General features: G+C 37.9%; 1 long non-coding RNA gene across 1 annotated transcript in view; it reads right to left on the minus strand.

The window, feature by feature from the left end:
- LOC115802050 (uncharacterized) overlaps positions 1-27652 on the minus strand; it is a 456956-nt gene that overhangs the window by 253845 nt on the left and 175459 nt on the right. Inside the window, exon 5 of the long non-coding RNA XR_016395247.1 lies at positions 18816-18902. This is a non-coding gene — a long non-coding RNA (uncharacterized LOC115802050). The remainder of the gene's footprint in view (positions 1-18815; positions 18903-27652) is intronic.

The raw sequence follows: 27652 nt of genomic DNA on the forward strand, positions 1-27652 counted from the left end.
GGTGGCGCAGTGGTTGAGAGTCCACCTGCCGATGCAGGGGACTCGGGTTCGTGCCCTGGTCCGGGAAGATCCCACATGCCGCGGAGCGGCTGGGTCCGTGAGCCATGGCCGCTGAGCCTGCGCGTCCGGAGCCTGTGCTCTGCGGCGGGAGAGACCACAACGGTGAGAGGCCCGCGTACCGCAAAAAAAAAAAAAAAAAAAAAAATCATTACTTTTAATGACATAGGGACAGTTCCTCAGGAAGATGATCCAGAATGTACCTCATAATATTGCTTTAAAATACAGGACAAAAATGGACAGAAATTCACAAAGAAATATCCCTGATAATGGTGAATAAAATACTCTCAAATACAATTCATATAAGAATAAAACTTTTATAGATGTGAAACCTAGTTAAGGTCTAAGACAAATTATCTCCAGTCTTCTTAGTTACACGACACATAAGCCTATGAAACCACAGTTTAAAAAATCTTGCTCTGTCACAGATGATAAATTTTTAAATAATGAAGTTTAAATATAGTTAAGCTTATGTTAAACAACTTTTTAAAAAGCAATAATCCTTTTTGACATAGTGCCTTTGTGTGTATAAAAAAACTTTCATAAACATTGATGCTCAGAAAAAGTAGGTCACAAAGTCACACAGAATATTAATAACTAAGAATAAGCCTAGGGCTCTTAACTGTAAAAAACAGTGTTCTTTACATGTTGCCAAACTGCCTCTCAAGCATCTTAAAGGATTCGATGGAAAATATAACCATTGATCCATTTATTTCATCCAGTATTTATTGGTGTGTATACTGTCTAAAAAGTGCTTATGATGATAAATCAGATACACACAGACCATGCACAGTACCTTAAACATTGATTTCCCAGTCTTTCCATTTGTGGGTTTCCTCCATCTTTCTCACTGCTCCCTCTTGGTCCCCATTGTAGGCTACTCTTTCCCTGCCCAACCTTTACCTCATCTCCAGGATTCCACTCTGCCGTGTCACATTCTAGGTTTTCTGTACCCTCTGACTGGGCCATCTCATCATTACATTTCCCTCAAATATCAAGCACTGGTTAAGCTAATGACTCTCAAACACATAACTCCAGTCTAGATCTCTGTTTTAAACCCAAGGACAGGTATCCATTTCATACTGGATACCCCTATCTACATACACTCACTAGTTACTCAACTTCCTCATCAGCTGAGGGGTTTACTAAAGTAGATTTTGTGGCTCTGCTTCTTGGATCTCTGCAAATTTATTCTCATTTCCTATTCTTTCCCCAATATTGCCTTGTCTAAACTTCATCAACACCACTAAAGGCACTGCCCTTAAAAATGGACTTGTCACCGTCAGAGCAAAAGGATGACCTTAGCTACTAGTTCACTAGAACATACAAGTTACTACATATAAACTTCTTTGCCTTACCTACTGTCCTCTCCCAGTCCCTCACTATTACACCCATTGGCTTTCGTTCCCTCCTGACTCCTGTTGCAGAAGAAGAGCTTCTTTTGCTTACAGAGAGTCTAGTAAGGCCGATGGGGGTGTCAGCAAGATACTCCTCACAACTTCAAGTTTGCATGCTGAGAACGAAACTGGGAGAAGTGTAATGAATGAGATTAGCCATATGTACAAGAAATGTCCCTTAGTAATGAGTGGCTAAAGTGTTTCAGGAACATCCAGGCTCAGTGCCCTCAGCGTCCTCAGAAAATCATTAGCTTATCTAGGCTTGCAGTTAATCAACCGAATCATAAAGACATGAGATTTGGAGACAGGCAGGTAGTTTAAATTCCAGGTAAACTACTTCTACTGTAATTTTGTTCAACCTATTTAACTTTTCTATGCCTCAGTTTTCTCATATATAAAATAAGGTTAGTGGTACTTCACATAATTATGAAGATTAGCTGAGTGAATTTATACATAGCCTGTACACAGTATGCACCAATAAGGAGTTATGGAGATTGGAATTATAGCTGTAGAAATAGTATTAATTGTGGTAGAAATTCTTTGCCATTTTTTGTTTTCATGTGTAAGTAAGAATTAGCATGAAGCATAAAAAAGATGTCAAAGGGCAGTTATGACCTGTACTGTAAAGCTGTCCCCAACAGGTCTAGGTCTAAATGAGCTAGTTCTCTTTCTCTCCTTTCTTCTTTTTAAATTACATGTCAATGACTCATTTATTTTATAACTGGAAGTTTGTACCTTTGACCTTCTTAGCTCATTCTGCCCACCCCCCACCTCTGGCAACCAACCACCAATCTGTTCTTTGTATCTATGAGTTTGTTTTTTGTTTGTTTTGTTTATTTGTCTTTTATATTCCACATATGAGTGAGATCATATGGTGTTTGTTTTTCTCTGTCTGACTTATTTCACTTAGTATAATGCCCTCAAGTTCCATCTATGTTGTCACAAATGGCAAGAGTCCATTCTTTTCTATGTTGAATAGTATTCCATTGTATAGATATACCACAACTTCTTTATCTGCTCATCCATCAATGGACACTTAGGTTGTTTCCATTAGCCTGTTCTCCTGATACATACATTCTTACATTTTTCTTTCAGCTACCATAACTCAATAGCCATTAAAATCATCGAATTAACTATTTTTATTCTGATTCTGTGCTCATCAACTAACCTGCTGTTTGTAACTTGACTTCCTAGGTAACCTTCTTATCTAGAGAAAATACACTGAATATCCCACAGAAATAGTCCAGTCCTTGTGACATGTATATGTTCTATTATAAAACATTGGCATTCTGGATTTCCCTCTATTTCTTGTGAGTTGATGTGGTAGAGTTTATCCCTGAGAGACTGGTTATCTGTGAGCAAACTGACATCGTGACATAAGAAATCCCTGGAGACAGGTATCCCTTGGAGATATTGCAGGTTTTGTTCCAGACCACCACAAAAAAGCAAATATCACAATAAAGCAAGTCACATGAATTTTTTGGTTTCCCAATGCATAGAAAAGTTATGTTTACACTATACTGCAGCTTAAGTGTGCAACAGCACTATGTCTTAAAAAAATACATATAATTAAAAAAATATTTCATTGCTAAAAGATTTAACCATCATCTGAGAACATATAATAATGCCAAAGTTTGAAATACTGCAGAATTACCAAAATGTGACACCAACACACGAAATGAGCAAGTGCTGTTGGAAAAATGGCACCGATACACTTGCTTGATGTAGGGTTGCCACAAACCTTCAATTTTTAAAAAAAAAACACAGTACCTGTGAAGTGCAGTCAAGCAAAGTGCAATAAAACAAGGTACACCTGTATTTGGTCTTTGCCCTCCCCTCTCTGTTTCCTCGCACACAGCTCCGAAAACCCTATGCATCTCTGAAATGATGTGTCTTTTTGTATGTTAATGAGATGACTAGTGGCTGGAGGCCTCTGGAGCGACCCTAGGGATGGAGAGATGGTTGCCAGGGGCATCAACCAAGTGATTAGAAGGTTGAAATTTTCAACCCCACCTGCTGACCTCCTGGGAGAGAGAGAGAGGCTGGAAATTGAGTTCAATCGCCAAGGCCAATGATTTAATCAAACATGCCTATGTATTAAAGTCTCTGTAAAAATCCTAACCAATGGGTTCGGAGAACTTTTCCATTGGTGAACACACAGAGATGCTGGGAGGATGGTGCTCTCAGAGAGGGCATGGAAGCTCTGTACCCCTTCCCCCATTCCTGGCCCTATGCATCTTTTCTTGTATCTGGTTGTTCCTAAATTGTATCCTTTTATAATAAACTGGTAATCTGGTAAATAAACTGTTTTCCTGAGTTCTGTGAGTCATTCTAGCAAATTATGGAACCCAAGGAGTTCCATGTGGGAACCTTCATATATACCCAGTCTGTTAAGAGTCCAGGTGACAAGCTGGACTTGTGATTGGCATCTGAAGTGGTAGAGGAGGCCGAGGCAGTCTTGTGGGACTGAGCCCATAACTTGCAGGATCTGACACTAACTCCAGGTAGATATTCTCAGAACTGAATTGAATTTTAAGTCACCTAGCTGGTGTCAGGAGTATTAGTCAGTGTGGAAAAAATACAAAACAAAAAACCAAAACAAACACAAATAACCCTATACAGACCTAATCAAAGTTCTCCCTCTAAATGGATGATAATCTGACCATAACTTAACCTTCCTGAAGTGATGCCCAAAGTGTCTGACCAGCATTACTCATGCCAAATCCATGTCCTCATCTTTCACTTTCAGTGAAATTCCCCCTCAGTCTTGGGATACCATCCCCATTTAGTTTCTTCCAAGATTTTCTCCCTTTTCTTTTGTGAAATTGTTCTTTCTGTTTCCTCCATCTTCCCAAAAACATATCTAAGTTTCCTCTATTCTAGACATTCTCTCATTTACTAGTTTTCTCAAACTGTTATTTTTTTAATTTACATTTTTAGCAAATCTTCTTTAAAAAGTAATTTAAGATAAATATGGCTGATTAAACACACAATGACACAACACCCTCTCTCCTCAAAATATATAAAATTATAAAAATATTTTTTAAAGTAAAAGTAGCTACTTGAGCTCCATAGCCAAAAACAGAAAACTTCAGGTGCCATAAACAAAGGAATATTCCACAGAGGTAAGAAAAAGATAAAACAAAAAATCTCATGAAAGCTGGGACCACACATGGGCTATGAGGTTTGGGGCACTGACTGAAACAGAAGGCCCGGGAACTAGGTCTTGCACTGCACAAATGGTAGGAGGCTGAAACCTACATGAAGATCAAACCCCAGGGAGGAAAATGGGGCAACAATTAGAAAATATAAGAAGCACTCCAATGCTTTAAATGACAATTGATAGACATATAAGTAAGAAAGTCTCTCTCTGAAAAAACAAATATGAAAGGAATTAAAAAAAAATGTTAAAACTTTTCAAAGACAGATTATCACTTATGAAATAAAATAGACAATAAAATTATTTCTATACTAATAATAGACAATAAAATTATTTCTATACTAATAACCAAATAAATAAAATGTAGTAACCAAACTTTTCCCTTCCTCTGAGCACCCCATAGTCTACATAGTCCCCATCAAGAATTCTGGTTCAGAAAAACATAATGGACAAGCCTTCAAGAGACAGAGAATCCCAATCTTATATTAGCTGTTCCAGAGATATAAAAAATAATAAAAATCATTAAACTTGTTTTACTAGGCCAATGAGTCCAGATATTAAAACTCTCAGATCATGAGAGTTGGCCAAATTTTACTTATGAAATATACATTAATAGCCAAAAACAAAAAAACATTTGCAGTTCAAACCCAATAGGTTATAATAAAAATATGCTCACAAAAATGTGCTTTTTATCCTTCCTTGGAAAACAAGAGTGACTAAGCAGCAAGAAAAATTGATCAACAAAATTTACCCTATCAACAGATTAAGGGAGAAAAGTCAGCTTACCACGTAAATATATTTTTAGAGCTCAATATCACTGATGAACATAGATGCAAAATTCCTCAACAAAATACTAGCAAACAGAATCCAACAGCACATTAAAAGGATTATACACCATGATCAAGTGGGGTTCATCCCAGGAATGCAAGGATTCTTCAATATACGCAAATCAATGTGATACACCATATTAACAAATTGAAGGAGAAAAACCATATGATCATCTCAATTCATGAAGAAAAAGCTTTCAACAAAATTCAACACCCATTTATGATAAAAACCCTCCAGAAAGCAGGCATAGAGGGAACTTATCTCAACATAATAAAGGCCATATATGACAAACCCATAGCCAACATCATTCTCAACGGTGAGAAACTGAAAACATTTCCACTAAGATCAGGAACAAGACAAGGTGGCCCACTCTCACCACTATTATTCAACATAGTTTTGGAAATTTTAGCCACAGCAATCAGAGAAGAAAAAGAAATAAAAGGAATCCAAATCAGAAAAGAAGAAGTAAAGCTGTCACTGTTTGCAGATGACATGATACTATACATAGAGAATCCTAAAGACCATAAAGCTACCAGAAAACTACTAGAGCTAATCAATGAATTTGGTAAAGTATCAGGATACAAAATTAATGCACAGAAATCTCTAGCATTCCTATACACTAATGATGAAAAATCTGAAAGAGAAATTAAGGAAACACTCCCATTTACCACTGCAACAAAAAGAATAAAATACCTAGGAATAAATCTACCTAAGGAGACAAAAGGCCTATATGCAGAAAACTATAAGACACGGATGAAAGAAATTAAAGAGGATACAAACAGATGGAGAGATATACTATGTTCTTGGATTGGAAGAATCAACATTGTGAAAATGACTCTACTACCCAAAGCAATCTACAGATTCAATACAATCCCTATCAAACTACCACTGGCATTTTTCACAGAACTAGAACAAAAAATTTCACAATTTGTGGGCTTCCCCGGTGGCGCAGTGGTTGAGAGTCCGCCTGCCGATGCAGGGGAGAATCCCACATGCCATGGAGCAGCTGGGCCCGTTAGCCATGGCCGCTGAGCCTGCGCGTCCGGAGCCTGTGCTCCACAGCGGGAGAGGCCACAACAGTGAGAGGCCCGCGTACCGCAAAAAAAAAAAAATTCACAACTTGTATGGAAACACAAAAGACCCCGAATAGCCAAACCAATCTTGAGAAAGAAAAACAGAGCTGAAGCAATCAGGCTCCTAGACTTCAGACTAACTACAAAGCTACAGTAATCAAGACAGTATGGTACTGGCACAAAAACAGAAATATAGATCAATGGAACAGGATAGAAAGCCCAGAGATAAACCCACGCACATAGGGTCACCTTATCTTTGATAAAGGAGGCAAGAAGGGAGAAAAGACAGCCTCTTCAATAAGTGGTGCTGGGAAAACTGGACAGCTACATGTAAAAGAATGCAATTAGAACACCCCCTAACACCATACACAAAAATAAACTCAAAATGGATGAAAGGCCTAAATTTAAGGCCAGACACTGTCAAACTCTTAGAGGAAAACATAGGCAGAACACTCTATGACATAAATCACAACAAGATCCTTTTTGACCCACCTCCTACAGAAATGGAAATAAAAACAAAAATAAACAAATGGGACCTAATGAAACTTAAAAGTTTTTGCACAGCAAAGGAAACCATAAACAAGACCAAAAGACAACCCTCAGAATGGGAGAAAATATTTGCTAATGAAGCAACTGACAAAGAATTGATCTCCAAAATTTACAAGCAGCTCATGCAGCTCAATATCAAAAGAAACAAACAACCCAATCCAAAAATGGGTAGAAGATCTAAATAGACTTTTCTCCAAGGAAGATATACAGATTGACAACAAACACATGAAAGAATGCTCAACATCACTAATCATTAGAGAAATGCAAATCAAAACTACACTGAGATATCATCTCACACCAGTCAGAATGGCAGTCATCAAAAAATCTACAAACAATAAATGCTGGAGAGGGTGTGGTGAAAAGGGAAACCTCTTGCACTGTGGGTGGGAATGTGAATTGATACAGCCACTATGGAGACCAGTATGGAGTTTCCTTAAAAAACTAAAAATAGAACTACCATCCGACCCAGCAATCCCACTACTGGGCATATACCCTGAGAAAACCATAACTCAAAAAGAGTCATGTACCACAATTTTCATTGCAGCTCTATTTACAACAGCCAGGACGTGGAAGCAACCTACGTGTCCATCGACAGATGAGTGGATAAAAAAGATGTGGCACATATATGCAATGGAATATTACTTAGCCATAAAAAGAAACAAAATTGAGTTATTTGTAGTGAGGTGGATGGACCTAGAGTCTGTCATACAGAGTGAAGTCAGAAAGAGAAAAACAAATACCGTATGCTAACACATATATATGGAATGTAACGGAAAAAAATGGTTCTGAAGAACCTAGGGGCAGGACAGGAATAAAGACACAGACATAAAGAATGGAATTGAGGATACGGGGAAGGGGAAGGGTAAGCTGGGACGAAGTGAGAGAGTGGCATGGACTTATATACACTTCCAAATGTAAAATAGATAGCTAGTGGGAAACAGCTGCATAGCACAGGGAGATCAGCTGGGTGCTCTGTGACCACCTAGAGGGGTGGGATAGGGAGGGTGGGAGGGAGATGCAAGAGAGAGGAGATATGGGGACATATGTATATGTTTAGCTGATTCACTTTGTTATAAAGCGGAAACTAACACCATTGTAAAACAATTATACTCCAGTAAAGATGTTAAAAAAAAAAAAGCCCAAAAGCATATGCTAAAACTCAATATTCATTTCTGGTTTTAAAAAAGCTGTTAAATTATAATTAGAAGAAAACTGTCTTAACTTGAGAAAATATATTTACAAATATCTTTATAGCAAACATTATGCTTAAAGAAGTTGTGAAAACATTCCCTTTAAAGTCAACCATAACAAAAAAAAAAGACTGCATTATCACTTCTGCTATGCAGTATTGTACTGGATGTTCAAGTCAATTCAATAATACAGTAAAAAAGAAATAAATAGAAAGACTGAAGTGTCAGAAATAAATCCCCCCCATTTCTTTCAGGTTGCATGATCACCTACATAGAAATTCAACCTAAGTACATTAGACGATCAGATTTTACAAAATGTGTAAGAGCATTCAACAAGCTTGCTGAATATATAAAAGATATACAAATGCTAGAATGCTGCTTGCGTCATGATCACAAATGGATGAGGTCACTGTGTGAGGGAAAAGAGCATCACCAATGGACACCCATTCGTCTGCTTCCTTTTTCCTCCATATGCTGAGATTGATCATCTAGCTGTCCCAAAATTTAGATCTGTGCAGAGGAAACAGGAGAGATTATCACTGGCCTTCACTGTAAGCTGCATGTTCCAAAAGAGTCTCATCAGAACTGAACACAAGAAGCACTGGCCGTAACCCAACTAATAAATGACATCCTGCTTCCTGTTTATTCCTTTGGGAATGACCAAACCAAAATTTGGTTGGGGGGTGGTGGAGGTTGTTTTTTGTTTGAGGGTTTTTCGTTTGTTCATTTTTGCTTCATTAATATAGTTCTAGAGCATCAAACTATCACCTTGAATGCTTATGCACACTAACTTGCTTTTGTGCATTCTCAAAATGCATTTTTGTTCATGCTGTTTCCTCAATTAGGAATGATTTCTCCTTTCCCCAATCAAAAGTTTATTCTTCATAAAAAATCTGCTCAAATGCATTCTCTTATGAAGCTTCCAGATACTTCCCAGTTAGCGTCACCCCTATGTTTATACGTGTCTGTTTCTATGTCTGTTTATGCATCACTGTGGGGCATCAAGCATTGCATAGGGAAGTAGCCTAACAATATCTGTGGACTACTTTAAAGTTGATCCTAGTGTTGTCCAATAGCATTTTCTCCAATAAATGGAAATGTTATATATCAGCATTCTCCAGAACTGAAGCCACCGTCTGGATATGGCTAATAAGCACTTGAAATGTGGCTGGTATGACTGAAGAAATGAGTTTAAAATTTTATTTTATTTTAATAAATTCAAATGTAAATAGTGGAACTTGAAAAGCTTTCTGTGACAGATAATGAAAATTATGTAGACTAATATGACATACTATTTGCCTTAGCTGACAAATAACTGAAATCAAACTCCTTTCCAACTTCAGTTATCATCTTACTTGCTGCTCTTTATAGATGGTCTCTGCAGTTGGAATGGACTTCATTAAGAAGAGAAAATTTAGTGCTGGTTTTAAAGGAATAGTAACCCTTCAACAGTCAGTGTTAGAAATATTCCAGGCATGAGAAATGGGGATCACAGAAGTATGGAGGTGAAACTGTCTTTTACTGGAAAAAATTAGTTTACTTGAGGACAGATTGTGGAAGGTACAGGCTAAGACTTGTACTTTCTCTTGAAGATTATATCCCATCTACCTACCTCTAATATCCTACTCAAGGATATAGTTCCAGTATTTTGTCTGTTTCTCTCCAGTATCATCAATTATTCCCTCTATGTTTATTTATGGATTCCCAGTACAACATAATGAAGCTGTTATTTCTCCCATCAAAAAAGGGGGGAAAATAGCACTTCTTTTGGCTCCTTTTCCCCAGCAGCGTTCATCTTGTTTCACCTCATTTATCTCTTCCATTTCTCTATGGTCCAGCATTTGACTGATGCTCATCAACCGATTGGCAGTATTTGACACAAGTTGTTTAGAGTGGATACTAGTATCTTTAGTCAGGATTCAGGATTCAACAACACTCAAGGAGACACAGGCTACAGGGCTTCTGGGACACCATCCTATCTTGCTTTTCCTCCAATCTATCTGGCAGCTCCTTCTCAGTCTCCATTATAAATAACAGTCAACTCATCCAGAGAGGTTAATAACTTATCAAAAGACCACAATTAACAATTGAAAGACCTGGACACCAAACTCCATTGTATCTGACTCCTAAGCCAGTCCTGATTACAGTAATGTTAAATACTTTTATAGGCTGTGGGACAGAGAAGGTCCCAGAAAGAGTTATTTCCCACTTGACTGTGCCCCAGGGAAGGGAAAACACAGAGATTAGAGAAAGATTGCTTCTTAGACATAGTTGCTTCATCTAAAAACTCTCATTTGATGTACTCACGCACTGTGTGAGATTTCCTAGATCACCAAATTAATAATAGCATGTGGTCCATCCTGGAACACAAAAACTTTACAATTATGGTCACTAGCAACTGATGTAGTCCACAGCTTCAGAAAGAAAAAGCCAGGGAGGGGGTGGATTAATTTAATTCATAAAATTAATTTAATCAGGTAAATGCATACTTGTACTATGGAATCATTATGTTCTCGTGGTTGTTTCTTCCTGGGCATAAACAGACTCACAATTACCATATGAATTACTGCACGAGAATCTAATCCTAATAACTTGTATTTGTTTAGTGTTGTTTGCTTTGCAAAATCTTTATATTTATTACCTCACTTAATGTAAGTGGAAATGGACTAAATTGATAAGAAGTACAATATTTGCAGCTTGCTTGAAAATCAGAAAAATTTTAATTAATGTAGTGTATTGGCTCCACACCTGCGCCCTACAACCTGCCAAATGATTGCCCTCCAGGTGCACTTCAAGGTGTTGATCATTAATCTGTGTAGTCTAAGAATCTCAGAGTCTTCTAGAATTGAATATAGTGAATTATAAAACAGTGTTTCTTCTGTAAAGGTAGTAGAACTCTGAAATCTTTCTCTTCTGGTCCAAACCACACAAATAAGCTAGCAGTCTAGGGCATTAGGCAAAGTCCATCTGTTTAGTCAGGCATTTATCCAAAAGGAGAAAAAGGTTTTATTTTCTCTTGCATGGATTTTTTTTTAATTTAAATATACCTAGTAAAGGAAACTGAAACTGAGCCATGACGGCTATACTTGAATGTGCTGAGAATAATGTCTCTTCTCAGTGTTTTATTCCTAAATCTTCTCATACTCCACCTAACCACCTTCATGTAACCAAGTATTTGTATTTGCCACTAGATATTGAAATTAATATGTTCACATTATTTCTCTCTTAAGATTTTACAGTGAAGGGGCAAGTTTTCTGTTAGATCCTTTAGCTCTGCGCTCATAGTTACCTGTTCAACAAATGCCTTCCCCACTGTACTGTAAGCTCCAAGAGTGCCAGGGCTGATCTGCTCCCCACTGTACACTGGCATCCAGGATGGTACCTTGACAAATAACAGTTTCTTTTCGCACAAGAAGTTTGCTCATTACTCAATATTGAATGTACAGTTAAGTCAATCCTTCTGTCAAAAACATTCTAAATGTGTAGATAAATACGAAATGCCACAACTTAGATTCTTCAGATTTCCAATTCTGATTTCCTGACTGATATGAAGATGGAGTGCAAAGCAGCATATCACAATACCAAGTCTCACTCATGACTTGAAAAGTCTGAATGCATGATGTGTTGTGTGATCCGACCGTGATGGAAAATGAGGATGGATTCACCTTAAATGGAGAGCAGTATTTACCTACAATAACAAGCAGGGCATGGGCAGTATTTTTTCGGAAGTAGAGTTGTTATAAATTTGAAACAACAACAATGTAAGTCATCACTAGATGCCAACCAAAAAATCAGAGGGCACAAAACCTCTAATATAGCAACATGGTGTGTACAACTGAAGCAGATTAAACTCTACTTGTACTGAAAGCTCACCCCCATCTCTGCACAGGGAAACTGACAATACAGGAAGGAATGGAGGGAAAGCAAAAGGAAGGGAGAAAGAGAGAAAAGGAGGGAGGGAAGGAGGAAGATAGTGAGGGAGGGAGGCCACTTAAAACAAATTTACCTTAGATTCTTCTTGCATTGACTAGAACATAATGACTAATGCATTTCACAAAAGAATGCACTTTTTGCCAACACAAATGCTTAGCTGACAATAACATGTAGAATTAGCTCAGACCTATCTTGTAAATGCAGTAAGATTCAGTTATATCCAAAGGGCAAATATGAAGGATTCGGGAACTGTTGTCCAGCAGTTCATTAGCACGAGAGACCTAAATGGCTCCTGGGAAGGAACCTACCCTCAGGCTAAAGAAGAGCAGCAATTTCATATACAGCATCTAACTAATATTCAGATGTGCCCTCAGCCCCAGAGCCCATGAACCTGCCCCAAGTCTACTATAAATGGCTGTGACTAAACTAAAGTCACTTTAGAACAGCTTTTGACTTCCTTCCAGCTGCAGCTTTGGAATCCACAAATAATGGAAGCTACAGTTTTGGCAACAGCAAGAGGCACATTTGCAGAAGTTTTCCAGAACCATCTCCACCATCATGGTACCAACACTCGAGCAAGAGACTGCTCTTGAATATTCTGACACCACCTACAGGATTCTCTGGAGGGGAACTGAAGGTTCTACAAGAGTAGGGAAAGGTGAAATCAGAGAAACACTGACTCTACAATTGTACACCTCTTAACTCTTAACCTGTGTGATCTGGTGAAAAACAAAATGTACACACTCTTGAAACAAATAAACAATTTTAAAGCTTCCAAAAGGCCAATGCAAAAATATTCTTATTTATATGTTAAATGTTTCTGGTTTTCATCTTCTGAGTCAGTGCCAAGAGAAAATCATGCACATATCACATAGGACTATAAAATGAACCACAAATAAGACTTGTCAGACAGCAAGTGGTTCAGCTATGGACTAGCTTCACACATTACCTCTCTAACATACACAGCAGCTGCACTGCAAAGAGCATGTTCTGACTGAAATCTTAAATAAGTGGAAAATGATAAAATCACAACTAGGATTAACTCAATATAACAGTCTCAGTCTTCAGTATATTAAAAAAAAAACACACTAGTAAACTCTTTATATCATGAATGCCCAAGACTTTCATATAAATTTTTTGAATGGACTTATTATTCCAGACTAGAAAAGTCAAGACTAAGATAAGCTCCAGAATATTATACATTTGGTTTACATAAATAGAAGTATCTCAAAACTCAAGCCTAATACCTGATAAAAGGATAATGGAGTTGAAGAGCTGATCTTCCTATACTGGATCTCTGAATTGCTCAAATTCACTCTCCAAGTTTGTGTAGACCATACATTAGTAACTTCAGAAAACTCAGAATTCAACTAATCTCATGCAGACACAGCATACTAGAAGGCCCCAACAAATGTTTTAAAAGTCTAATTGTTTCTTTTAAGCCTTTTTCCATTGATTTCAGTAAGTTAAGTAACATTACCAGAATCTGGCTTTGAAATTAGACAGATTTGAGCTTGGTTTCCAGTTCTACCAATTACTAACTGTAGTCCTTAGAAAAGTTATCAGCCTCTTTGAGCAAGGTGACTGACCTTGTAATGATGACTACTAATGCCCCACAGAGTTTTATAAAGATAAAGGAAATAATGTGTGTATCACATCTAGCACAGTACCTGGTACACAATACACACATAACTGGTAGACATTACTGTTACTTCGATTTATGCTATTACATCGAGTACTTTTACTGTTGCTATTACTTAATACCACTACTACTATTATGACTATTACTACTACTACTAAGGGACAAAGGATGAGCACTGGAAACTCTGGATGTGAGAGCAATAAGTAGAGTTCATTTGCTTTCAACTCTGGAAATCCAAGAATAAAAGTGATGACTGTAAAATTTCTGGATATTAAATCATCCCTAATAAATTTTTCTCTATAGAGAGGATTATGGAATTAACATTAGCTTGGCATGCTTGCAGAATAATTAATTAAAACACAGAGGGAATCCCCTCTCTTTAGCCATCTTATACTTTGGAAAGCCCACCCAAAATATGCTGGAATACAAGAACAGCTTCAAATAACACTGGATATCTTTTTAGGATTTTAAGTATCTAGTGATTGGCCATCAGAAATGACAAAATAGAAAAACATACCAACGGTACCTTTTAAGCAGAGGGCCTACTGAGGAAGCCCACAGAGTGCTGCAGATACTTAGGCCTGTACTAAGGAGACCGCTAGTGACATGCAAGACAAGGTCTCTAGTGTCAAGGAACTTACAACATATTATTACAGATAAAGCAAGGGTAACCACCCAAATCATCACAGCTTGTAAAGGCTACAGGTTAGCTAAAGATGCGATCGGTGAAGAGTGAAACAGTCACATAACATTTCATGAAAGTGGTCAGAGATGCTTGAACTGAGCCCTGAGACAGGTAGCAGAGAGCAAAAGTAAGAGTTTTCAGGCAAGAGCTTTATCATAAACCAAGTCATGGAAAAAAGACTGAGGTTTATATATTTGCAGGAACACTAGGATCACTGGTTTGCAAAGCATTTTGCCAAGTGGTGAGACCTAGAATTGTATATAAATCAGCGAGCTGGTAACTTGAGAAAATCTGTTTAGGGCAAATTAGTCTATATCAAAATGCCACATGATTTGTGGATGGTAAAGACTGCAGACAAGAAAAATTTGTAAGAGGCCGTAATAATCCATAAAGACTGTAATAACGAGGACAGAGGGTTTGGGCAGGGTGATTACAGAGGAATAAAAGGGAAGAAGCAATATGAGAAAGAGTCTAAGGGAAGATGGGCAGGACTATTAACTGACTGGATATGGGGATATGTGTCTAATGAGGAAAAAAAGTGAGTCCAAGGTTAAGCCTGGATGCTTGAAAAGAACCATGAGACCCAACAGAAACGGAGTCCAGATAAAAATTATACCAGACGGGTTGAGATAAGACTGTGCCTGTGAGGCGGAGCTGTAGATTTGGGCACCACCAGCCTTGAGGCGTGTGGGACCCATCAGAGCAGAAGGCATCCAGAGAGTTGGAGGACAAGGACTTGATCTTGGAGATGCTCATAACCAGAAGACAATAAGTGACAGGAGCCAATGGTGAGGGGACTTTAGGAAGTAGGGGAAGTGTCTTTAAGAATTTCTCAGAAACCATCGCTATGAAACAAGCTCTACATGTCTTCTGAATTACATATATGATGATAATGGTAAGCTGGGATTTAAGCAAAAATTTTTTATAATGTGTCCCTATGTTCCAGACACAGTCTAGGCAATGGGGACAGAGATAAAGCCAATGAATTGGAAATGAGGACCTCAGTCTCTGCCTCCTACCCATTCAGAGCCACTGATGCTCAATGACCACCTAGCCTCACTCAGTTCCAGAGAGAATCCAGACCAATGCAATTAGGATCAGGAAGGCAAGACCCAGAATCAACCTTGCTACAGGAAAGCTGAAACCTGATATTTCAAAGCTGGTACCTAGATATATCCACAGTCAGTACTTTCCCCCCGTCTCCAAAGTTTATCCCCATTTTATACTTTGATCGTAACCAAAACTGTTCCCCCTGAGGACAATGCAACTTGGATTACTCCTGAACTTCTCTGAACTCAACCTCGCAAGAAAGGAGTCATCACCACTAAATTAGGCCCATCCTTTTCTAGATTCCTTAACTTCCCTACATATAGCCACTCAGAGGAATTTTTAACGGATACTATTTTAAGAGGGATCTGAGAGTGGTAAAATTATGCTAAAATGTCTCCAATTTCACATATATCTCAAGAAAAATATTCACTAACAATCTCAAAATAATCTTCACCCTTTCAATGAAAAGGGTAGCCTCAGCTTTAACTTTCTAATTGAAAACTGAGCAAGGCAGAAGGACTCTCCACCTCTAGGGAGGTCCCCAGACATCGGAGTCAGTGAACTCCCGGCAAGACAGCCCTACTAGAATTACATTTGTCCTCCAGCGGTGGTTTGTTTCTGTTTATCAGGGCTTACACTCTTCTGCCCATTAGTAGTAATTGCTCTTTTTTGGTTCCGTGCACTTTTACAAAACTGAAATTGGAAAAGAAACGTATAAGAAGACATCCAAAAAGACAAAAGAAAAAAGAAAACTTAAATAGTCCCAGAGCATCAAAAACAAAACAAGAAAAATTCTTTGCCTAGATGTAGTCAGGATTTAGCCTTGCATTAAGAGCCAAGATATTCCCTCAAGCTGCAAATCAGAATGCAAAATTCAAATTCCATTTACTTAATCAGCAGCTTATAATATTACAACAGCAATGAATCTAGTTTCCAAAGACTAAGGAAGTAAGATATAAGGGCAATGACTTATAGTTACAGTTTTGTCTACAAATCATTGATTTATTCACTAAGTGGGTTTCTTTCTTCTGATTTTTAGACCTAGTCTGGATTCAAAAGAGATTCAGTTCAATAAATATTTGTGCAGTACTAGATACGTGAAGATGAAAAAGGCTCCATAGCCCTAACCTCCAGGAGTTCTAATTATGAAGTAGTTCAAAATCTTATCTAATCAGGGACCAAGGTTGGCAGGAATTGAGACTGAAACAGCAGAGAGGAATGTCGGGGTCAAGGATGTGAACTCTATTCTGTGTGCTTGGAGGAAGGGGTAGACATCGAACTAAAATTAAGCTGGAGCTTAATGCGAACCAATCTGCATTTTAGACAGATCGCTATGGTGATGATGGGCTGGAGGGAGGCCAGTTGGGAGCAGGGAGAATGAGAGGGCCCAGAACTGCAGCCACAGCAGTGGCAAAACAAAAACAGGGCTGCTCGGAGAGACAGACGATGAGTAGAATCTGATTGGATCTGGGTTGAAAGGAGAGAGAGGAATCTATCTCCTCTGAGAGTTCTGTCATGCTGCCCACCACATTCCCAACATTGAGAGTCCTGTAGGAGGGAGGCAAACATCTTGCTGCTTCCTTATCTGGCCAGCTATATATTCTAAGTCCTAATGGCCGCAAGTGTTCTTCAAGGTGAACTGGGATGATCCAGTCTGATCTTCACGTTTGTTATTGTTGAATTTACTCTCACTTTTTCTTCACCATGCCTGATGCAATGGAAATGACACAAAGCTAGGGAAGTCTGGTGGTCTTGGGATTTTAATACTGTTTTTTTTGATAATGAGCAATGTGACCTTGGGCAAATCACTTACCTTCTCTAAATCCCATATTGTCTATAGTTGGGGATTACCTCAGCTATAAATAAAATCCCTTCTAGACACATCTCTTATTCATGCCAAGTAATTCTGTTCTAGTCTATCCACCAGTTACTAGTATACAAAGAAAATACTGATTAACCCCCAAAGCAGTTCAGATAAGTTATATACTAAGAGACTTCTTGGAAAGAAAAGTCCCTGAAGCACAACAAAAAAGAAACCATAGACTTCTCTGAATTAAAACAAAGACATCAAGAAAGCAAGGCAAGTCAATGGGATTTGATTGCTGGAAAAGTGCTGATCGTGAATTAGATATCTAAGTTCTTTAAGAAAATCACCCAATGAGTTTAACTGTCTGGGACTGAAAACTAAGAAGAGGTGTGTGCCACTCCTGAACCAGTAAATCTCTATTCCCTAGTTGCTCAGTTAACTTCTAATTCTCACTGGCCATCTTGCAAATGGATTATTTTTTAGTGAAATAAAAAATTGCTCTTTATTTTTTCAGTTGTTTTTGCTGTTGTTGTTTTTGTCTAGTAGCCTTCTCTCCCTGTGAGAACAGCATCTCCCCATTCTTTCGGGGACCTGCCTCATCAGCCACTCTAGGTTCATGGTCTGGGAGCCTCTGTCTTACTCTGTAATCTTGACTCCCTTGTTACGGCAATTTGACCGTTCTTTGGGTTTCTGACCTAACCTGACCACTGCTCTTCTTTAAGATTTTTTCCTGTGGAACCGAGAGGTAGAATCCTTTCCTTCCTGATGCTAAAACTGGAAAGATACAGCCTTCAAGCTGTCAGTCGGAGAAGATGTTCTGCTGAGAAAAAAAAAAAGGGATGAGAGATGGAAAGAAAAAGGGTTGAAACATCAGTACTTAAGACCCCTGGAATTGCTCCTTGCCTTGTCAAAATTTCTTCTTTTGATTCTTAAGCCTAGATTTCCTGCCAAAACTAGTTCAAGTTGGATTTCTGTATCTTGCAACCAAAGAGGTTCTGACTGATGTAGTAATTTTCACCGTAAGGAAGAAATATGGAAAGGAATGGTTTAGATCACGTAATGATCATGACTGGAAAAATAATTTAAGTGTTCAAATACTAGTGGCATATTAGTGATATCATCTTTAAGTATGTTGAACAATTATATATATATATATATATCCTCTTTATAGTACTTGCTGAGCCAAACAAACACAAAAGTGGTCCTTGCCAATAAACAATTATAATTTATAAGGTTTTGGTTTTGTTGTTATTGTTGTCACCAAAATGCAAAAAGGTTTGAGTCATTTGCAAGAACTTTGTGAATTTCCTTTTTAGATGCTGTTGATCTTCAGTAAAATAGGTAGGAAAGAAAAATCCATGAGATGTGTAAAGCTGGATGCCTACATAGATTATAGCCTCACAGGACATTGTTAGGGACAATGTGGCACAGGACATGTACCTACCCATCATTGAAGGCCATCTGGACCATGCCAAGGGAAAGCAATAGAGCTACACTGAAATGGCTGGTCTGTCCATCATTCAAGTTGATTCTGGGAACAAAAGAAATTAAAATCATTTTCCACCTAAGGAAAAAATAGGCTCAAACAGCTGGGAAAAAAAGATAAGGGGAATAAAAATGAAAATAACTATAAATCACTTTTCATGAGAGTCACTTGCTAAACTTGAACAGCTGGGCCTTAAAAGGCTTGGGACATAGTCAACAAACGAGTGTTAAATTCATTACGTTCTCACTTCTGCTCTGTGGTAAGCCAGTTTGACAAAGATCATCTTCACAAATTGTTTTATTATCAGATCAAGTATGTAAATTGAGGGAAAGTGAGTTCCCAAGAAGATAGGAAAGATAAAAGAAAAATTGTCTTAAGAAAAGTGGAAAAACAGATTCACGGACAAAGAACTTTAAAGCAAGATTCTTAATCTTTTTGTTCCATAGATCCCTTTGGCAATTTTGTGAATCCTATGGGCCCCTTCTCTGTCTCAATAAAGAGTATCACCATTTCCCCAATTTTCTAAGTCAAATATTCAGAATCCCTTATTTCCCTTAACCATAAACTCAAACATAAGCTGTCAACAAATTCTGTTAGCTCTACCTGCCCCCCTCCAATGCCTTCACCCTAGTCAAACTTACCTGATCTAAGTTACTACAAAGTCCTACTAACTATACTGCATCTACCCAACCCCTGTCCCATACTGCAATCTATATATGGCAGAAAAAAACTATTCTTTAAAACTTCTGATTATGTTAGCTCATTCCCTGCATAAAACACCCCAGTGACTTCACAGTTTAATTTGAATAAAACCAAAATATCTTACTATGGTCTACAAGACCCTACATGATCTGAACTCTGAACCAATGATATAATAATGAAGGCTAACATTTGTTGAGGACTTATATATCCCAGGCCCTGGTCTAATTGTTTTTTATTGTTTTACATCTTTCAGTAATTCCATGAGTTGTGTATTCTTATTTACACCTACGTTAAAGACCTACTTTAAGAACTCAAGGCACAGATAAGTTAGGTAATTTGTGCAAAGCCAAATAAATAATAAATGCCAGGTCTGTTATTTAAACCGAGGCACTAGAGGCTAGGTTCAAAAAAAGAGTCCTGAGTCTGGATTCTTCAACACTATAATACCATTTTACTTCTCACCTCATCCCCTTCCCCTGCCTCTCCTAACACTGTGCTCCAACCCTGCGTCTTTCTGTTCTTTGAATATACTGAGCTAGTTCCCACACTCAAGGATTTGCATATGCTGTTCCCTTCTCTGGAATATTCCTCCCTCAGATCTCCATGTGGTTGACTCTTCATTACTCAGACTCAGCTTATTACAGGTACTGAGAGTGGCTTATCCAAATCTAGCCCCTCTTTTGTCCCTAATTAATTAGTTGTTTAACCTTCTTTGGTCATTCTTATACTTAAGAAAAATGACCCAAACTCAAGTTCCAGGGGCTGAATCTTAATAAAAAAAAAAAAAAAAAAAAAAGCTAAGTCTTAGGCTCTAGGCCAGTCATAGGACTTGCATTTCCTATGCAGGTGACACAATTTTGGCCAATAAGATGTAATGTGTAGTCTGCTGGGAACAGAGAGCTTCTTGCTGATAAAAAATAGACTTAAGGGAAGAAACTGTCCCTTTTTACTTAAAGACTTTGCCTAAGGTGCGTGAGGATGGAATGCCTAGAAGTGATGCAACCATCTCGCAAGCAAGACAGTAGGTATAGTCCACATACTGAGATAGATAGGCATGTAAGAACTGATGTTCTCTTACACCCACTGGCCTCTGACTAACTAATCCTAGAGCCCTGCTACCTGAAGACATCTTTTTTATGTAAGATAACAATGTCTTCTATTCTTTAAACTATTTCATGTTCAGTTTTATGTCACTCATAGCTGAAAGCATTCTGGCTGATCCACAGTTAGTCACCTCTCCAGAGAGGACTTCCCAGACCATCTTACAAAAGTTATTCTCCCCCAGTCACTCTCTATCACATTCCCATGTTTATTTTTCTTCATAATACCTAACATCTGAAAGTATCTTCTTTATTTACCATTTGCCTTCTTCCCTCAACTGTAAATTCCCCAAGAAAAAGAACTACCTCCACTTTTGTCCATTGCTAAATCTCTATTTCACAGAATACTGTCACACTCTTTCTCTTAAAATCTATGTGACTCCAGAAAAATGTGTTAATATCTCTGTGTCTTAGTTGGACTATAAAGATCAAATTCATTAATTCATGGAAAGTGCTTTAAAAAGGGCCTGACACACAGTTAATGCTCAATAGCTTAGTTACTATTATTGCTATTCTTATACAGGCACTAAATAAATATTAGTTGAATGACTGAGAATATAAAAAACTGAGTCACAAAGATGTGATGTATTCACCCTCTCACTTGGAACATGATGATAGGAGGACTTGTCTTTCTCAAAAGAAACAGATTTTTAAGAGGAGAAGTGGAGTAGGGCTAAAGGTCAAGAACATTAACCTCTGCATAGAAATCTTCATTTCCTGAAGAGAGAACACTGAGTAGCAATAAAAATAATGGTGGCCATTTTTGGAGCACCCATCATGGTGCAGGAATTAGACGTGAACAAGACAGGTGAGGTTCCTGTCTTTATCAGCAGTGAAAGAGACTTCAACCATCCATGAATAGACCACACATTTTATTTGGCTAAAAGCCAACTATGTAACAGGCGCTTGAATATCATTAATGAAATTTAATCTCTAAAACAACAAGGAAACAATGGGAGGAAATGACCACTTCGGACCTAGTTCTGACAACAAGAGTTGACTGGTAAAGTCAAAGTAAAGTGAACTTTAAAAGAAAGTGACCATGTTATCCTGAATTTTATTTTTTCCAAGGACAGCATCAATTGTACACTCCATGTGAATGTCTTCAAAATGTTTAGAGAAAAGATATGCATTATTCATGGCATGATACTCCTAAAGAGATTATGACTCAAAAGTGTTATGATGTTCTCAAAAATGCAATTTTGAGTGCAATTGAAAATGATAAAATAAGGAGAAAAGTAGAAAGAAAAATGTAGCTACAGATATTTTTAAAAGAAAAAAGTACAGTTGAAAAGTATCCGTATCTATCTTACTCTCCATCTTGATAAATGCAGTGCCAATGTAGCAAATAGTCAAAAAGTATTGTCAAATGAATGAACAAATGAACATTGAATATGAGAGTGGTAGGGCCAGATAGACTCATATCAGAAAGATTAAGGTCTCAAATGAGCTGAGATTTGAGAAAAAATTAAAATACCAAAGTAACTTATGGTTTTATTTGGAACAAGAGAAGGCCATAAGTTTGAGCTAATGATATAATAATGATACATTTTTCAACCTCCAAAACTCAGACTAAACACTATTAGGGAGAAACTGAACCCCAAAAAGACTTTCTTGGTCAACACCTAAATGAATGTATATCTCCTGATAATGATGAATTTCAAACCACATTATGAAAAAAATTTGCAATTGAGATCTCTGGGTACTAAGAGCAGTATTAGAAGATTAGGACTAGATGAAAGAGCCCAAATAGTGAATTCCAAAATTTGAAGAGAGGTGAGCTGTGGTTGATTCCTGGTGCATTCTGAGTGACTCATCAAAAAAGCAAATACTACCACATTTCCTCCTTGGATACCACTATTAACCTTATAGACCACTCTTAACCCTGGTAGATCATCTGGGCTTACACAAGAGGGTTTATATTGCTCATGATTTGATCAGAATGTTTTTCAGACAGTCTGGAATAATAAGGTTCAGATACTAGTTTAATTTGGTGAATTAGTCACTGGCTACGGTGATGTACCCTTATATCCTAGCAGTCAGTTGACTCCCCTGGTCACCTCAGCCAGTGACTATAACACCATTCCCCCCCACCTACATCTTATATCTCTGTCCTGGTTTATTTTTCTCTCCCAAACACTTATCACTCTTTAAGGTACTTTATATTATTTATCTCATATATTTTCTGTCTTCTCCACTTAAATTTAAGTTCCCTGAGGATAAGTATTTTAATCCATTGTATTCACTGCTTTATGCTCAGTATCGAGCAGGAGGCCCTGACTGAGTGTTCAGTGAATATTTTCTTAACTGAATGAATAAATGAATGACCCTTGAAATATTGTATCTTAAGTATGAAAATGAAGAAGGATATAGGCCCACTGAGTATTTTTGAGGGGGGCGTCAACTGAAGAACTTCCAAGCATGTCGCACAAAGAATGGGAAAATAAAATGAATATTTTTAGCCTAGGGGAGAGGAGACAGGAAGAAGTGGGAAGAGAAGGATGGAAGTTGGTTTGACTGGTAGAAAGCTTCAAGTATCTCAAGACTCTATTATGAAAAGGGATTATCCTATTCTGTTTTTATTTCTAAATGCTCAACTGGTATAAATAAATGATTGTTACAGGCAGATTTCAACTCTATTTTACATAGTCCAAGCTTTCCAGTAATGTCCCAGGCCACTGAGGGGGCACATTTCTCATTCTTGAAGGTTTGAAATGAATGAAAAATTCATGGGGATGATGGTCAGACTAGAGAATCTTAAGATTGTGACAGACTATGATACGTTTATTCTGTGAATGAAATCATACAGCTTCCTTGTACTGAATGTATCATTTGGACAAATGGACACAGAGAATATAGTTACAAATAAGCATAGGAATTAAACTCAATAGTTTGCAAAGATAAACCTGATTTAGTAATCTTCCCAGCTTTCTGAATCAGTTGAAAAAGTTTTAAGACCTATAAGTGCTCCACTATATGAAAAAAATTCCCAATTTCTCTCTTAATTTTTTGATAATCTTCCGTGCCCCCCCTTCCTCTCCTTTGTTCTCACCATACACACACACTCTCAAATTTTAATCACTATAAAGATTACTGACTCATATTTCTAGAATTCCCTCAATCTTTTCCCAGATTTAACTTAAAAACAGAGGCTAAATGGTGCTGCTGGAACATCTCCTCTTGATATACAAAAAAAATTTTGCAGATTTGAAAAAGAGTAGTACCCTAACTTCCTTTCAAAAGCTGAAATTCCATGCTACCACCCTTTCTGTCAATATAAAAAGACCCGCATGTGTCCTGAAGTAAACTCTTGTGTCTCAAGGGAGGAGACCACAAGGATTCTTTACATCTTCCCACAGGACCAAGTATAATGCCTCAATTAAGTAACTTGTACTCAAAATAAATGTCGACTGTCAAATACATAGTTTTCTGAAAACCTGGCAGAAGGTGCTTTAAAAGAATTTGTCTCTATCCTAGCTTCCTCACTTTTGAAGGTTCCAAAGGACTTTTATAAAGGGACATAAAAGATAATTTAAATAAACCAATATATTAATAATCATGCTTCGAATGGATCTCATAGGATTAGAACTGTCCTACTTCATTTAGGTTGCTTTTAATAGATGTGACTTTTCTAATTTTCTTGATTACAGTTTCATAGGTAACACATTCATCAGCTGTAGTCATCTTTTTCTGTGCAGATCTAGATAAAATTGGACTAATTCCCACCCCACGTCCTATTGAAAGTTTAACGCAAGCCTTAAGAAGAAGGTAAGGTGGGGAATGTGTGTTTGGGATGAGGAGGGTAGGTTCTCATGCTACCTCCAAACTCATCTGCCTCCAAACTCTTACTTCTGCTAGATTAGCTCAGTGTATGGTTCATCTCACAGTCTCCACAAACTGCCAAGTTCTACACAATACCTTCCATGTGAGTAATTCAGCCCCTTTATCTCCACCAAAAAGCAAGAAGGAACAAACAAAAAGAGGTGTTGAGATATCCTTTTATGTAAAGCAGACTTCACAGAAGTTTTTAGAACAGAGGGAGTTTATATCATGAGAACACACACACACACATACCTCAAAACTGAATATTAGACACCTCTCTTCTTCAAATGTCCCTTTCCACTAAGTGGGTCCCAGCTCCTAAAAAGTTCTATACGTCTCCCCTCCTTGTTTTCCATCACCTACAAATTCCTTCTTATTTCTTAAACAGAGCAGTATGGCAATGTTAACATCTTTTAGAAATTCAGCAAAAAAATATTAATCATCTTTGATATTTCCTTTTCTTGCATCCCCTATAACTAAACTGTCCCCAAATCTATTTTTGTTCTTCAGAAGTCATTCCAAATGAACTTCTTTTCTTTCCTGCTATCTGTTCTCTAGTCCAAATCCACAAAGCCACCACAGCTTTCTATCTGCCCTCCTACATTTTACTACCTGACCAAACACATGAAAATATATTTGCCCATATTCCATTCTTACTTTAAAACATGCTGGCAATTCCTAACTTCCCACCCAAGGTGTAAAAGGCCTCTTATACCTAGACCAGCTCTGTATTTTTCCAAGTTAATTTCCTAACACAGACCTCACAACTCACACAAAGTATCACCACTGCCCATACTATCTTGCCTTCATTCTTGACGTATTCACATTCTATGGCACTTCCCTATCTCTCCTTTGTTTACTCAAATCCTACCCATGTCTGAAGATCCCCCTCCCAATCCCATTCCCATTTTACAGATTTCAAGCCTAAACTTCCTTCTCACTTTATCATACAATTGTTCAGATAGCAACACACAGTTAAGAAACCAACTTTTCAAGTATTTTTGTTTATTTTCTTGTATGTTTGTTTCCTAAATTTGACTTGAATTCATAGGAATAGGGAAGACTCTATTTTATGTGTTATTGTGTCCTATCACAGAGTCAAGGCTAAGTCTGGACATACAAAAATGATTTTGGTTTATTGAACCAGATAACAGCTAAGAACTTAGGCTGGGAATGGCCACCACTTACTCATTGTGAGCTATCAAGGCAAATTTTAAAATTACTCTAGGGTTATGTTTGTAAATGTGAGTGATGGGGTCACCATGAAGATTAAGTGATATAAGGCATATAAAGCATTGAGCATAATGTCTTTGGCATTTTAGCCTGACCGTTTTTAAGGATCAAGTGGAAAGAGCATTTGAAGTCATCTACTCCAACACCTCCATTTCACAAATAAGAATATTAAATTCCAGAGAGACTAATTAAACTGAAAGACTAGATCTTTCTAGGAGAAACAGCTGGTGACTTTCCCGAGGTACTATTGGCTTGGGGCTGACAAATGACCCAAACTCCTGACTCTTAGCCCATTGCTCTTTCTGCAACATTCCAGTGCCACCAGAAGTAATTTGGAAGTTGAGAAACCTTCAAGTGATTGACAAAAATTCTACAGCAGAGGTTGTACTTGGTGTATTATGAAAGATTCTAGAGAATGGCTTTTAAGATGGCTTTAGATCATTCTGAAAACAAATTAATTTAAAAATCAATAAAGAATTAAAAGATGTTATCTGTAATTCTAAACAGTAAGAGGACAAGATTGAATCGCTTTTCTCCCTTAGAATAAAACAAAATGGATTTTAATATTTATCCTCTCAATGTTCTTATACCTCCAAAATACCATCATAAGTTTTAAAAGTATGTGTGTATGTGTGTTCATGCTCTAACAAACCAACACAAGTGTGTGCACATGTGCTTGTTGAGTGGGGAAGAGAAATCTACATCACCTGTTGGATTGGTTTCTACACTGACATCCTGACTCTTGATAACCCCAGAACTGAAGAGGCTCCACAAAGAAACTGGGTAAATCCAGGCAGAATGTCAATTAGAGGACATTCTGCCTGGAGCTCCCTGCAGCTCACCTCTTATCTAGAAGAATTTCAGAGACAGTGGGTGACTTCAAGAGGCTATCAGCATGCCACTTCTCCTATGGCACAATCTGTAATGGTTAAGTCCCACCAGTCAGTGCATGGTGGGGGTTTGCTGTCTACATCCAGCTGTATCACCCATGTCATCTTGGACCAGTCCTCTTTTTCCCCACGTACACACATGCCTCCTCACACACACATATACATGCACATACCTAGAAACCTTAGGAATATCCACTTCGCCTGTAGAAACCGCACACGAGTTGCTAGAGAAGAGTCTCACTGGGAGACTGACTCACTTCTTGGGAATTCCAGAGGATGAGAAACAAAACAAAGCCTGTATCTTCTATGCTCAGACCTCAAAGGAAATTTTAGAAACCAACCAGCATTTACCAAATATTTTCTATGTTCCATCTACTCTTCTAGGGAATCTAGCATGAACAATAATGTTTACTTCTGTCATATTAACAACTCTATGTCCATCTGCTACCATGGGACCCAGCAGATGCTCAAAAAATACTTGGCAAGTGAATTCCAAATGAACTTGTCCAAAGTCCCACAGTGAATGGCAAAACCAGAAATCAAACTAAGACAGGGCTGTCTCCAAAGAACATAGTCTTAAGCCACTAAATTATACCACATAAATCCTACACTATACGTCCCATGGGAGTCTATAACCTTCTTGTTATGGACTGAATATTTGTGTCCCCTGCTCAAAGAAATATATTGTACCATAACCTCCCAGTTGGCTATATTTGGAGATGGGGCCCCCAAGCATTTAATTAAGGTTAAATGAGCTCAGAAGGATGGGGCCCTGATGCAATGGGATTAGTGTCCTTAAAGAAAAGATCTCAGAGAGCTCTCTCTCTCTCCCTGCATGCATGCACTGAGGAAAGGCCACATGAGGACATAGCAAGAAAGCAGCCATCTGAAAGTCAGAATCTTCACCAGAAACCAGATCAGCTGAAACCTTGATCTTGGACTTCTAGTCTCTAGAACTGTGAGAAAATAAATTTGTTGTTTAACCATCCAGTCTGGAGCATTTTATTTTAGCAACCTCAGTAGACTAATACACTTCTGATATCTAAAA

The sequence above is a fragment of the Delphinapterus leucas genome, chromosome 12, assembly GCF_059928025.1.
Source record: "Delphinapterus leucas isolate spDelLeu-1000000601 "Yukka" chromosome 12, BTC_Dleu_Yukka2, whole genome shotgun sequence".
Classification (NCBI taxonomy): domain Eukaryota; kingdom Metazoa; phylum Chordata; class Mammalia; order Artiodactyla; family Monodontidae; genus Delphinapterus; species Delphinapterus leucas.